Source organism: Cervus elaphus, chromosome 2 (genome assembly GCF_910594005.1).
Source record: "Cervus elaphus chromosome 2, mCerEla1.1, whole genome shotgun sequence".
Taxonomy (NCBI): Eukaryota; Metazoa; Chordata; class Mammalia; order Artiodactyla; family Cervidae; genus Cervus; species Cervus elaphus.
The window spans coordinates 30,169,181-30,182,339 of NC_057816.1; positions in this window are offsets into that span (position 1 = coordinate 30,169,181).

Sequence of the window (13,159 nt, forward strand, 5' to 3'; positions counted from 1 at the left end):
CAAGAGATTTCTCCAAAGAGGGTACAAAACAAGCAATCCTCCTAAGATTCACAATCACATCCAAAGGTAGCATAAAGACCCAGAAAATCCCCCTTGAGAGCTGGCAATGATGTGTAGTATATTAGACTGTTATTGGGATGCACCCCAAATCTCTCTTCGACCACATTCTTGGGGTTCCCAACCTGATGGTTGACCTTGTAAACATAAGAACTGACAAACTGCCTGCCCTGAGAGGCAGAAAGACATGCCAAACTTTCAGGCATGTGCGCATGCACACACACACACACACACACACACACACACACACACACACACACACACACACACACACACACACACACACACACACACACACACACACACACACACACACACACACACACACACACACACACACACACACACACACACACACACACACACACACAGACAAGAAAGCAGTTGTCATCCCTGGGAGGGAAAACATAACCAGTGGGTATCCCAAAGCCACAATCCAAAGAACTATTTTTTTACAATTATTTTCCCCCTAGTCTAAATTTGAAAGGAAATCAGATATAAAATTGTTACCTTTGACTCTCACTGGGCTCGACAGGCAGAGATCCAAGCGAGTTGATCTTACCTTTCACAGCGTTTGCTAGTTTTCCCAGGATCCCAACTGCAGGCTCCAGAGCATGTGGGCTGTCTCGGCCATTCTTTCGTGGTCACCAGACACTGTAAGGGAGGAAAAAATATCTTCACCCTTTACTCTTAAATACTGAGACCCCTGGGACAAAAGAACAAGAGAAAAGCATATAAATCTATTTAATGTAATTTTTAATGTAACACCAAAGTCTTCATGAGCAAATGGAGATCCAAAGATACAGTTAGGCCTGAATGCTTTTATAAGAGTTTTTTTTTTTTCCTTTTTTTATTGCAGTGGTTTTTGTCATACATTGACATGAAGAGTTTTGATGAAGATCGGAACATCCTGCAAAGATGTGACAGAACAAAGATTACGCGCTAAGCATAGTCATCTGGGGCCAACTTCCTTCTTGAGGCTTGGTCATCAGACTCCTCTCTCTATCCTTTCATCTTCAGAGAAAAAAATGCTCCTTTCCTTCAGGTATAGGAAGGTCACCTTTCACGTGAATCTTTTATGACTGCATCAGGAGACTAACAGAAAGTTCTTCCTAGTTTTTATGACCTGCCTCTTGAGAAGATTGGAAAGTCCTCCCTTCACATACCATTTCTCAAATCCCTTTAGCTTTGAGTTTCAGTATGCCAAAGAGTCATATTATAATGCAGTGTGTCCTAAACCACATCATAATCAACACTGCTCAACATGAAATACAACAATAATCTGTACACAAAAGATTCACTGGCAGTTTTCGGTTATAGCGGTGTTCAGTTAGTTTGTTCTTGCTTTTCATTCAATGCTTTGTTGGTTTCTTACTTAAATAAAGTAGTTGTGTGTACTCAGTCATGTCCGACTTTTTACGGCCCCACAGACTGCAGCCCAGCAGGCTCCTCTGCCCATGGAATTTTCAAAGCAAGTATACTGGAGTGGGTAGCACTTCCCTTCTCCAACAGACACAAGCACCAATTTTAGTTTTCTATCTTAACTATATTTTTGAGGGGTAAAATATAATTAATTAGAAAAGTGCTAATGTCTACCCACAGTCAATGCCAAAAGTTTGAAGTATAAGGACAAAGCTGAAGTAAATGTCAAACTGCTGCATGAACTCAGTATAAGCCAAAGAAAACAAAACAAGGACGTGTCTCTGAGAACTGACCCTACAAATGGATCCTTGTTAGCTGAGTGATTGATTTGCACTAGAGTGAAGGTAGACATACTCACCCCACAAGCACTACTGAAAAGGGGAGAGAGAGAGTGTGTGTGTGTGTGTGTGTGTATGTGTGTGTTTTATTGGGAAGATTATCTGTGCATATACGTGTGTGCATATGTGGGGTAGAAGGAAGTCTGCTTTCTTCTATAAAGAAAAAGTGTATCTATACTGAAAAGACTTCATCAGTTTGAAATCTGTTTGGGACACACTGACTAAGAATAATGGAGCTGTTAACTGCTCCTGTGAGAACTTGGGACAACTAGTTTAAGCATAATTTGAATGCTTCAAACTCTTGTTACAAATCAAACATTACACAAAATCTGTCTTTCGGAGAAATACAGAAATGTATCCCAATTCAGCATTTCAAATACAGAAATGTAGACTGTTCAGTGACTGAACAATGATTGATTGCTCTTTCTTCCATAAAGTCACTAATGGTTATATTGGTCTAAAGAGCTGCTTAAAGAATTATAAAAAAAAATAAAACCTGTATGTAATATTACAATTTATAAGATATATATATGCAATATATATGCATTTTATATATATATAGTCATCATTTCTGCTTCTGTCACTGAGCTCCTAAAGCTCTTGGAATTTCCCAGGTGCTATTCTTAGTCTCAAGAGTCTTCTCTAACATCACAGTTCAAAAGCATCAATTCTTCAGTGCTCAGCTTTCTTCACAGTCCAACTCTCACATCCATACATGACCACTGGAAAAACCATAGCCTTGACTAGATGGAACTTTGTTAGCAAAGTAATGTCTCTGCTTTTTAATATGCTATCTAGGTTGGTCATAACTTTCCTTCCAAGGAGTAAGTGTCTTTTAATTTCATGGCTGCAATCACCATCTGCAGTGAGTTTGGATCCCCAAAAAATAAAGTCAGCCACTGTTTCCCCATCTATTTCCCATGAAGTGATGGGACCAGATACCATGATCTTAGTTTTCTGAATATTGAGATTTTAAGCGAACTTTTTCACTCTCCTTTTTCACTTTCATCAAGGGGCTCTTTAGTTCCTCTTCACTTTCTGCCATAAGGGTGGTGTCATCTGCATATCTGAGGTTATTGATATTTCTCCTGGCAATCTTGATTCCAGCTTGTGCTTCTTCCAGACCAGCGTTTCTCATGATGTACTCTGTGGTGTTGGAGAAGACTCTTGAGAGTCCCCTGGACTGCAAGGAGATCCAACCAGTCCATCCTAAAGGAGATCAGTCCTGGGTGTTCATTGGAAGGACTGATGCTGAAGCTGAAACTCCAATACTTTGGCCACCTCATGTGAAGAGTTGACTCATTGGAAAAGACCTTGATGCTGGGAGGGATTGGGGGCAGGAGGAGAAGGGGACGACAGAGGATGAGATGGCTGGATGGCATCACCTACTCAATGGACATGAGTTTGAGTGTACTCTGGGAGTTGGTGATGGACAGGGAGGCCTGGCGTGCTGCGATTCATGCGGTCGCAAAGAGTCGGACACGACTGAGCAACTGAACTGAACTGAACTGATTCTTAATCACTCAGTTGTGTCTGACTCTTTGCAACCCCCCAGACTGTAGCCCACCAGACTCCTCTGTCCATGGGGAGTCTCCAGGCAAGAATACTAGAGTCGGTTGCCATGCCCTTCTCCAGGGGATCTTCCCAACCCAGGTATCAAACCCAGATATTTCCTAGGTAGTGAGAGAATTAAAGGTATCTTTTATTGTGGTATCACAACTGTGACTGATGGTTCAGGCAGTAAAGAATCCACCTATAGTGCGGGAGACCTGGGTTCAATCCCTGGGTTGGGAAGATCCCCTGGAAAAGAGAACGGCTACCCACTCTGGTATTCTGGCCTGGCAGAGGAGAACCCCTGGGCAGAGGAGCCTGACAGGCTACACAGTCCACAGGGGTCACAATGAGTTGGACATGACTGAGTGACTTTCACTGTCACTGTCATTTGTTGTGTTAAGGATGTGACTTTTGGACCACACTCAAGGATGGCAGCTGGTTGCCAGGAGAACCAACTCCCAAAGTGAAGGGTTCGGAAAACTTCCAGCTTGGTGGACACATGGAGATCTGGGGAGCGTGACATGCACACAGAGGGTGTGGAAGCTCTAAGCCCTTTCCCTGTGAAGGAGTCAAATCTGTCATCCCAAAATATTTCCCTTTGGCATGAGAATTATTTTGAGGTAAAAGCAAGAACCCTGCAAACTCAAGAAAAATTTTACCTGTTTCTTACATGTGTGATATTCTCAGTCATGTCTGACTCTTTGCAACCTCAGAGGCTTGCCAGGCTCCTCGGTCCATGAGATTTTCCTGGCAAGAATATTTGAGTGGGCTGCCATTTCCTACTCCAGGGGATCTTCCCGACCCAGGGATTGAACCTGCCTCTCTTGCCTTTTCTGCATTAGCAGGTAGCTTCTTTACCACCTGTGCCACTCTTTCTTAATTGCCTAAAATAATTTAGGTAGGTGTCTTGGCCCCAGAAGAGAGCAATTACCAGAGGTTTTTTTTTTTTTTTTTTTTTTTTTTAATGTGAATGACTTGTTTGTTTGTCAGAGCAGACATCTAGTTACCAACCATCTGCTCTTCTTATTATCCCATGAATTACCCTCTTCCCCTGTGAAGCCTCAGGCCCCTATCTCATTCATGCTCAGGATGGCATATAAGGCTCAATTGTTTGACTTGTCCTTGAATCTCATTGTCTTCACAGCACTCCCTTGTGTGCATAATTAAATTCATTCTTCTCATGTTAATCCAGCTTATGTTGATTGGGGTATTAGGTCAGCCAAAGAACCTAGAGGTACAGGATTTCCTCCCCAACACACCATGCCGTGCCCTATGCATCTCCTCCATCTAGTTTTTCCTAAGCTGTATCCTTTCATAATAAATGGATAAATCTAGTAAGGCAAAGTGTCCTTTGAGTTCTATGAGCTGCTCGAGCAAACCAATCAAAACCAAGGAGGGGACTATTGAATTACCCTATCTGTAGCTGGTCAGTCAGAAGCCCAGGTGACAACTTGAACTTGAAACTAGATTCTGAGGTGTGGAAGGCAGGCAGTTTTGTAGGACTGAGCCCTTAACCTGAAGGACCTGATTCTATCACCAAGTGGATAATGTCAGAATTGAACTGAATTGTAGGACACTCCACTTACATCAGAAAATTGCTTGTAGACTGGTGAACACAAGTTGGAAATTCAGTGACCAGAGCCTTTACTCTGTGTATTTAGATCCTGATTGGTACATAGAAATGATCTGTTCTTAAAAACACATACAAACAAACAAAAATCTCTTTGTAGTAACAAAGATGATATATGGAAATCTTACAGATATTTCACAAGTGAATTCGCAATTGTACAATTAGCAGAAAGCATTATAAGATAGTCCTTAGCACATGAGATTCCATTTATATATTTTCATATCTTTTTTGCTAACTCCTATAATGTGTTCTAAATTCATCACCATTTTCATGCAAGTGGAAAATTATTATGAATAAGCCCTCCAGTGTACAAATCAGTCACAGGTTCTTGATTCTTGCAATGACAACTGAAATGAGATAAGACTAGGCACTAAATGGTATTTTCTTTCAAATGTATCTAATTCAATCCCCCAATTAATATAACGCTACATTTATATTTCCTTAGGTAGAGTTTAAATGTGTAATCTACGACTAGCATGGAGGCAGTATAATTCAGAAAAAAGAATATTGAATTTGGAGTCAGAAATGGATTTAAGCACTATCTCTGACCCTTAATTCCTTTGGATAAGTTACTTAACCTTCCTGGGTGTTAAGAGTCTTCTTTTGTAAAATGACAATACTACATTTGCACAGGGTTACTGCAGCAACTAAGGACAGTGCACCTGAAAGCATGTTACAAAAAAATTTAATGCTGTGGCACAGTTTAAATAGGTCTTCATTTTTTCCAGTATATGCTCTTTACGAAAGCAATAACAGAGATACTTTCTAAGGATCTTATGCTCAGTGGGTGAGAAAGAATTAGCAGGCCTGCCACTGACTGCCTTCGTTTGGGGGAATATAAAAAAAGAAAACAGAACCTGGTCAATAGCTCTTAAATATGCAAATGGTAGATTTCTTGGCAAAGACACAAATACTATGTAGTACCAGAAGGGTCCATATCTACAGAATATTTTTAGTGAGCTATATCTGGCTCATCTTGGACTGCTTATAGCTAAAAAACAACAAAAAAAATGAAAAACGAAGTACTGAAATCTGGGACATACATGCTATTTAAATATCAGAGTAAGATGGCATATTTCATTCTTTCATAACCCCAAGGTTTTAACCTTTTTGAGTGGGATACACACACATATACATACATGGCGTCTTCTTTTGTTAAAGAAGCATAAGAGAACTTAATTTGTCAAGAAATAAAGTATAAACAGTGTTGATGTCCCATTCTTCTCTGCTTCACCTGTGCCTCTCCATTAGTGGTATCTATGAAATTAGAGTAAACATTGCTCTAAGATCTTTAAATCTTGTAAGTCTGCATTAGCAATTTAATTATTTGTCTCTCTCTCACAGGTTTAAAAATTTGTTTTGATATGATCATTATCCACTCATTTGCTCAAGCTAGAACCCTGGGAATTGTCCTTGATATTACTGATATTATTATTTTTTGTACATTCTCGCCACACTGTCTAGTCAATGATCATGTTCTAGCAATTGTAATTCTGTCTTGAATGAAATTATACATCTCTGCTATTGCCCACAGGCTAAGATATCCTCATCTCATTTATAGGTGAAGGGATAGCTGTAAGATGGTGGTTCAGTTGGTAAAGAATCTGCCTGCAATGCAGGAGACCTTGGTTCGATTCCTGGATCAGGAAGATCTGCTGTAGAAGGGATAGGCTACCCACTCCAGTATTCTTGGGCTTCCCTGGTAGCTCAGCTGGTGAAGAATCTACCTGCAATGTAAGAGACCTGGGTTCGATCCCTGGGTTGGGAGGATCCCCTGGAGAAGGGAATGGCTACCCACTCCAGTATTCTGGCCTGGAGAATTCCATGGACTCTATAGCCATAGGATTGCAAAGAGTCAGACACTATTGAGCAACTTTCATTTGTCTCTCTACCCCTGGTGCCTTCTCCTTCTATCCAGTTTCACCACTCTGCTCAAATCCTCTCTTTTTCCAACTGCTTTCCTTCTAAAGACCAACAGCTTTATAATTTCTTCTGCTACAACCTTCCCTAACTTCATTCTCTGTGATCCAGTTTCCCCAATTTTAATATTGCTCCTCAATCTTCTCAAGATGTTCTTATCCCAAGACTTGAACACGGGCTTTTTTCTCTGTCCAGAACATTTTTCCTGACAAAAATATCTTATGTCTTACTTTAAATTTGGCTTTCTCTTGTAAGATTCTTCTGAACTAGAAACTCTGTTGCATAATCTTATGACTTTCTTTTCCTCATTAGAGACTTGACGGAAAGCTACAAGTAACTGGATGGTGACTTGTATAATATCTAATTTTTTTCTCACTTTCTTTTGTACTGCAAGCTTTGAGAGGGTAAGGTATTCTTCTGTTCATTGTTATAACACAAGGGCTCAACACAGAAATTAACAGAGGGACAGGCTCAGAAAGGTTCACTGAAGAATGTAACAGTTCAATTCCAGGTGATGAAAGAACAATTAATAGTTACTGTATCTTTCTAGATATTAAAGATAATATTATCCCCAGTTCTTTTCTTATAGATTGCAGTTTTGATTTTTAAAGTGCTACAGTACAATTCTATTTTTGCGATGAATTAATGAATGTAGTGCTCTTACAAGGAATGTCAAGGCTCAAATAAAGAGGCAAGTCCTCTTGGTGTTCAGTAAAGGAATTTGTTGAGCATGAAAACTATAAAGTATTTTCCTTTTCCTGAGAAAGAAATATGAAATGCTGAGAGATCACTGACCCTCTTAGGAGTTAAACAGGAAATACAAAGTTGCAGATGGATGTAGGGTGTCCTACACCATAATTTCACAAGTTGCTAAGGGTGAACTTGTCGTGTAAATCAAGTATATTCTAAATAATATTCTGATTAGAGTCCATTGATCTTCAATTCAGAATTGCATTTTAAAATTCTTACTTCCTACTCTGCACAGTTTTTGAATCTGTGCATGTGTGCTCAGTCGTGTCTGACACTTCGCAACCCCATGGAGTGTAGCCCTCCAGGCTTCTCTATGGAATTTTCCAGAAAAGAATACTGGAGTGGGTTGCCATTTCCTACTCCAGGGGATCTTTCCAACCTAGGGATCTAAACCACATCTCTTACATCTCCTGTATTGGCAAGAGGATTATTTACCACTGTGCCACCTGAGAAGCCCTCTTTGAATCTGTAGGTTGATGCTAATATTTCAGGTCATTATTTATTCAAAGATAAAAGGAAGGTATGTGAAGAAAATGACTATATGAATGCAATCAGGTTTTAGCAAAAGAAATAAAAATCTGCTTATTCTCAAAGATGCTCCTGGATTTTAACAAGCTTCAAGGTATGGCATGATGATGATGATGCTTTAGTAGCTGAGTCGTGTCCGACTCTCGCAACTCCATGGACTGCAGCCCACAGGGCTTCTCTGTCCATGGAATTCTCCAGGCAAGAACACTGGAGTGGGTTGCCATTTCCTTCTCCAGGGGATCTTCCCAACCCAAGAATCAAACCTGGGTCTCCTGCACTGCAGGCAGTTTCTTTACAGAATAAGCTATGAGGGAAGCCTGAGGTATGGCATAAACATGTGTAAATAAGACAAAGGAGCTATTTCAATTGGATTTAACATCCATTTCACTGCCTGGAAAGATTGGTGGATTTTGAGTTTGACCTGTGACTTATGTCACTTATGCAAAGATTTCAATAGGTTGATAAACATGCTGAGTTTGCTTAAGTCATCCAGAAAACTTTTGGTTTTATAAATTGATATACTCATATTAATTATGGGCTTCCCTAGTAACTCAGTAGTAAACAATCTGCCTGCCAATGCAGGAGACACAGGTTGAATTCCTGGGTTGGGAAGATACCTGGAGAAGGAAATGGCAACCCACTCCAGTATTCTTGCCTGGGAAATACCATAAACAGAGGAGCCTTTCAGGCTACCTACAGCCCAAGGGGTCACAAAGGACACGACTTAGTGACTAAACGACATCAACTCATATTAATTACTCATAACCTTTTTCCTTTTGTTGTAGGTAAGTACATATATCAAATTAAATATATAATATTTGAAAGCTTTAATGTGTTATAGAAAATATTATAATAGGATTACACTTATGCTAAATACCTTCAGACACAAATAAGCAGTAAGTAACATATTAGGTGAAAGCACATATGTGCATTTGCTAATCACTACATCAACATCCAAATATTATTAGATGGTAAATTCATCAGAAATGTTAAATAACCAAAACATTTTATCACATTGGTTTTGAAAATTCCTTTTTAATTATAACCAATACTTCATCTTTCTAAGCAAAACACATTGATAAGTTCTTTTTTTTTTTTAATTACTTGACATGGGCCCTTATGAACTTCAATATATTCTACAGCAAATGATAATGTTTATAGGAATCACTGGGCTGCCAAATGAATGGGTCCAGAATTTGCCACAATGGCATAAAAATTATTTTGAGCTGAAGACATCTGATTATCAACAAATGCAGGAAGAAGCTCTCTCTAAAGTTCCCTTATTACCTAAAAACAGATCGTCTCCAAAAAAGAACTCAATTGTCCTAAATTTCCTCCCGTAGAGTTTTATTCCCCAGTGAAGATTGCCTCTTACCACAAGAGAGGAAAGAAGGCATCATACCCAGACAGATATGGACATAAATATATCATAGCTCTCATCTATTTTCCTAAGGACTCATTTATCTTTCCTAAATGTCACTTACTCTCCTTTAAGTAGCCTTTCTTCCCCCTTTCTTTCTATTAAGATGTTATACTAGCTCTCAAATCTCACTGATCTTTTGGGTAGTCATTTTTTTCTGTGACGCTCCTGGGTATTTAAAATTAAAAATTGATAGATGTGCATGTCTCTCCTCCTGTTAATTTGTCTGTTATCAGTTTAACTCACATATCCCCAGAAACTAAACCTAGGAGGGTCGAGGAAAAATTTTTCCTCCCCTACACCAGTACTATGGGCCATTCTCTACATGGCCCAAACTGCTTGACTTTTAAGACCTTATTCTGCTGATTCCCTAAGTATTTCTTTTCTCTTCCTTTCCTCCTTCCTTCCTTCTCTTTCTCCCTCCCTCCTGTCCTTGCTTCCTTCCTTTTTCCTATTTCTCAGCACTGTGTCGTTATCACTGCTCTATCTATGTCTCTTTATATTTCTCCCACATTAGGTTTGTTCAGTTGTTTTCTGGGTTTTTGTGTGTGTGTGTGACCTCTAGGATCTCAGTTCCCAGTCCAAGGATTGAACCCCAGCCATGGATGGCAGTGAAGAACCAAATTCTAACTACTAGACCGCCAGGGAACGCCCAGGTTCTGTTTGTCTGCCACAGTCAATTTTCACTTCTTGCCATCAACAGTACGACTGCCTATACTTTAATCTTCCCTGGACTGAGAAAACAATTGGCTCTATATTTTAGAATTATTTCTACTAAAAGGCTAAAAAGGTTTCACCTGAAGTGTCTTAATAAATTCTTCTGTAAGTAAAGTGCATGGATTTTAGTCTAGAGCCCTCATAACTCTTCAGAAGACATTTTATTTTCCTTCTGGATTTGACATCTGTTTCAGGTAATTTATGTAGGCACAAATGTTTTCTAGGTATGGAAGGCAATGTAAATTAAATAATATATGTGCATTTTTAGATAATTTTGTCATTTTATGTAAGTATAAATATATACACATACATGTACATATAATTATAAATATATGTGTGTGTGCATCTATATTAATGAGTTTGTAGTGAATTGCACACTTAAATTAATTCATCAGTTTCTTTTGGTATTGCTATTTTGAATCTAATCACATTTGAGTCTAATTCTTTAGAAATAGTTCATAGTTCATGATAATTCTGTTTTAGAGTTACAAGAATTTTGTATCAATTTAGTCATAATAATAAAATTGACTATCAATGAAACAAACACTGACATACCTAATTTCATGCTAAAACTAAATTATTTCATTGACAATATGTAGCTCAACATATATAAAGTACTTTTCAGTTAGAATATATTTTTTTCAATCTAGTAGTTTCCAAGCATGGCACTAGCTAGTAGAGAACCAAGATTAATTGATAAAGTCTCTGAAGTTCAGGTGTTAATTGAGGATTATAAGTGAGGAAATCTACAAAGAGGAATTAATTATCAAGCATTTATGATAGATCAAGTAGGAAAACTGCATTGTTAACCACTTATTCAAACACAGACAAGTAGCAGTGGAGTGTACGCACAAAGGACTCAGGTAAGAAATGCACAGAACATTTTTGGAACTGTGAATAATCCTATAAAATTCACAATTATCTCTCCCCATGTCTCTGTCTGCCTGTGTTCCCCCAACTCCCATTTCTCTTTTTTTGTGAGTAAATATATGGAGGCAGACTGTCTTTGCTTATTTGCATATTTGGTTTTATCTTGAGGAATAGCTGTTATTATTATTGTTATTATGTCTATTTAAAGATTATAGTTCATATAAAGTACATTATGAATAAAAATGACCAGAATTATGTAACAACATTAAGCAAGCGAGTATTCATGGGGATTAGATAGGCTTATTCACCACTCAAAATATCCCCACACGTGAAAAAGTTTGTTTTTTCAGTTTTTTTGCTGTTGTTTTATATATTTATTTGTATATTTAGTGTATTTAAATATTTGTTAGCCCTCTACATTTTTTACTATAGCTTTTATTTCAGAGAGTTATCATCTGGTGTATACTTTGAGTATTTAGTTTAAAAAAAAATCATGCCACATGCATCCCAGATATTCCTATTCAAGTCCTGCCTACATCACTAACAAGCTATGAAACACCAGGCAATTCTTTTTATTTTTTTTTAAATTTTTTAATAATTTATTTATTTTTTCAGTGGGTTTTGTCATACATTGACATGAATCAGCCATAGTTTTACACGTATTCCCCATCCCGATGCCCCCTCCCACCTCCCTCTCCACCCGATTCCTCTGGGTCTTCCCAGTGCACCAGGCCCGAGCACTTGTCTCATGCATCCCACCTGGGCGGGTGACCTGTTTCACCATAGATAATATACATGCTGTTCTTTCGCAACATCCCACCCTCACCTTCTACCACAGAGTTCAAAAGTCTGTTCTGTACTTCTGTGTCTCTTTTTCTGTTTTGCATATAGGGTTGTCGTTACCATCTTTCTAAATTCCATATATATGTGTTAGTATGCTGTAATGTTCTTTATCTTTCTGGCTTACTTCACTCTGTATAATGGGCTCCAGCTTCATCCATCTCATTAGGACTGGTTCAAATGAATTCTTTTTAATGGCTGAGTAATATTCCATGGTGTATATGTACCACAGCTTCCTTATCCATTCATCTGCTGATGGGCATCTAGGTTGCTTCCATGTCCTGGCTATTATAAACAGTGCTGCGATGAACATTGGGGTGCACGTGTCTCTTTCAGATCTGGTTTCCTCAGTGTGTATGCCCAGGAGTGGAATTGCTGGGTCATATGGCAGTTCTATTTCCAGTTTTTTAAGAAATCTCCACACTGTTTTCCATAGTGGCTGTATTAGTTTGCATTCCCACCAACAGTGTAAGAGGGTTCCCTTTTCTCCACACCCTCTCCAGCATTTATTGCTTGTAGACTTTTGGATAGCAGCCATCCTGACTGGCGTGTAATGGTACCTCATTGTGGTTTTGATTTGCATTTCTCTGATAATGAGTGATGTTGAGCATCTTTTCATGTGTTTGTTAGCCATCTGTATGTCTTCTTTGGAGAAATGTCTGTTTAGTTCTTTGGCCCATTTTTGGATTGGGTCATTTATTTTTCTGGAATTGAGCTTCAAGAGTTGCTTGTATATTTTTGAGATTAATCCTTTGTTTCTTCATTTGCTATTATTTTCTCCCAATCTGAGGGCTGTCTTTTCACCTTACTTATAGTTTTCTTTGTTGTGCAAAAGCTTTTAAGTTTCATTAGGTCCCATTTGTTTAGTTTTGCTTTTATTTCCAATATTCTGGGAGGTGGGTCATAGAGGATCTTGCTGTGGTTTATGTCGGAGAGTGTTTTGCCTATGTTCTCCTCTAGGAGTTTTATAGTTTCTGATCTTACATTTAGATCTTTAATCCATTTTGAGTTTATTTTTGTGTATTGTGTTAGAAAGTGTTCTAGTTTCATTCTTTTACAAGTGGTTGACCAGCTTTCCCAGCACCACTTGTTAAAGAGGTTGTCTTTTTTCCA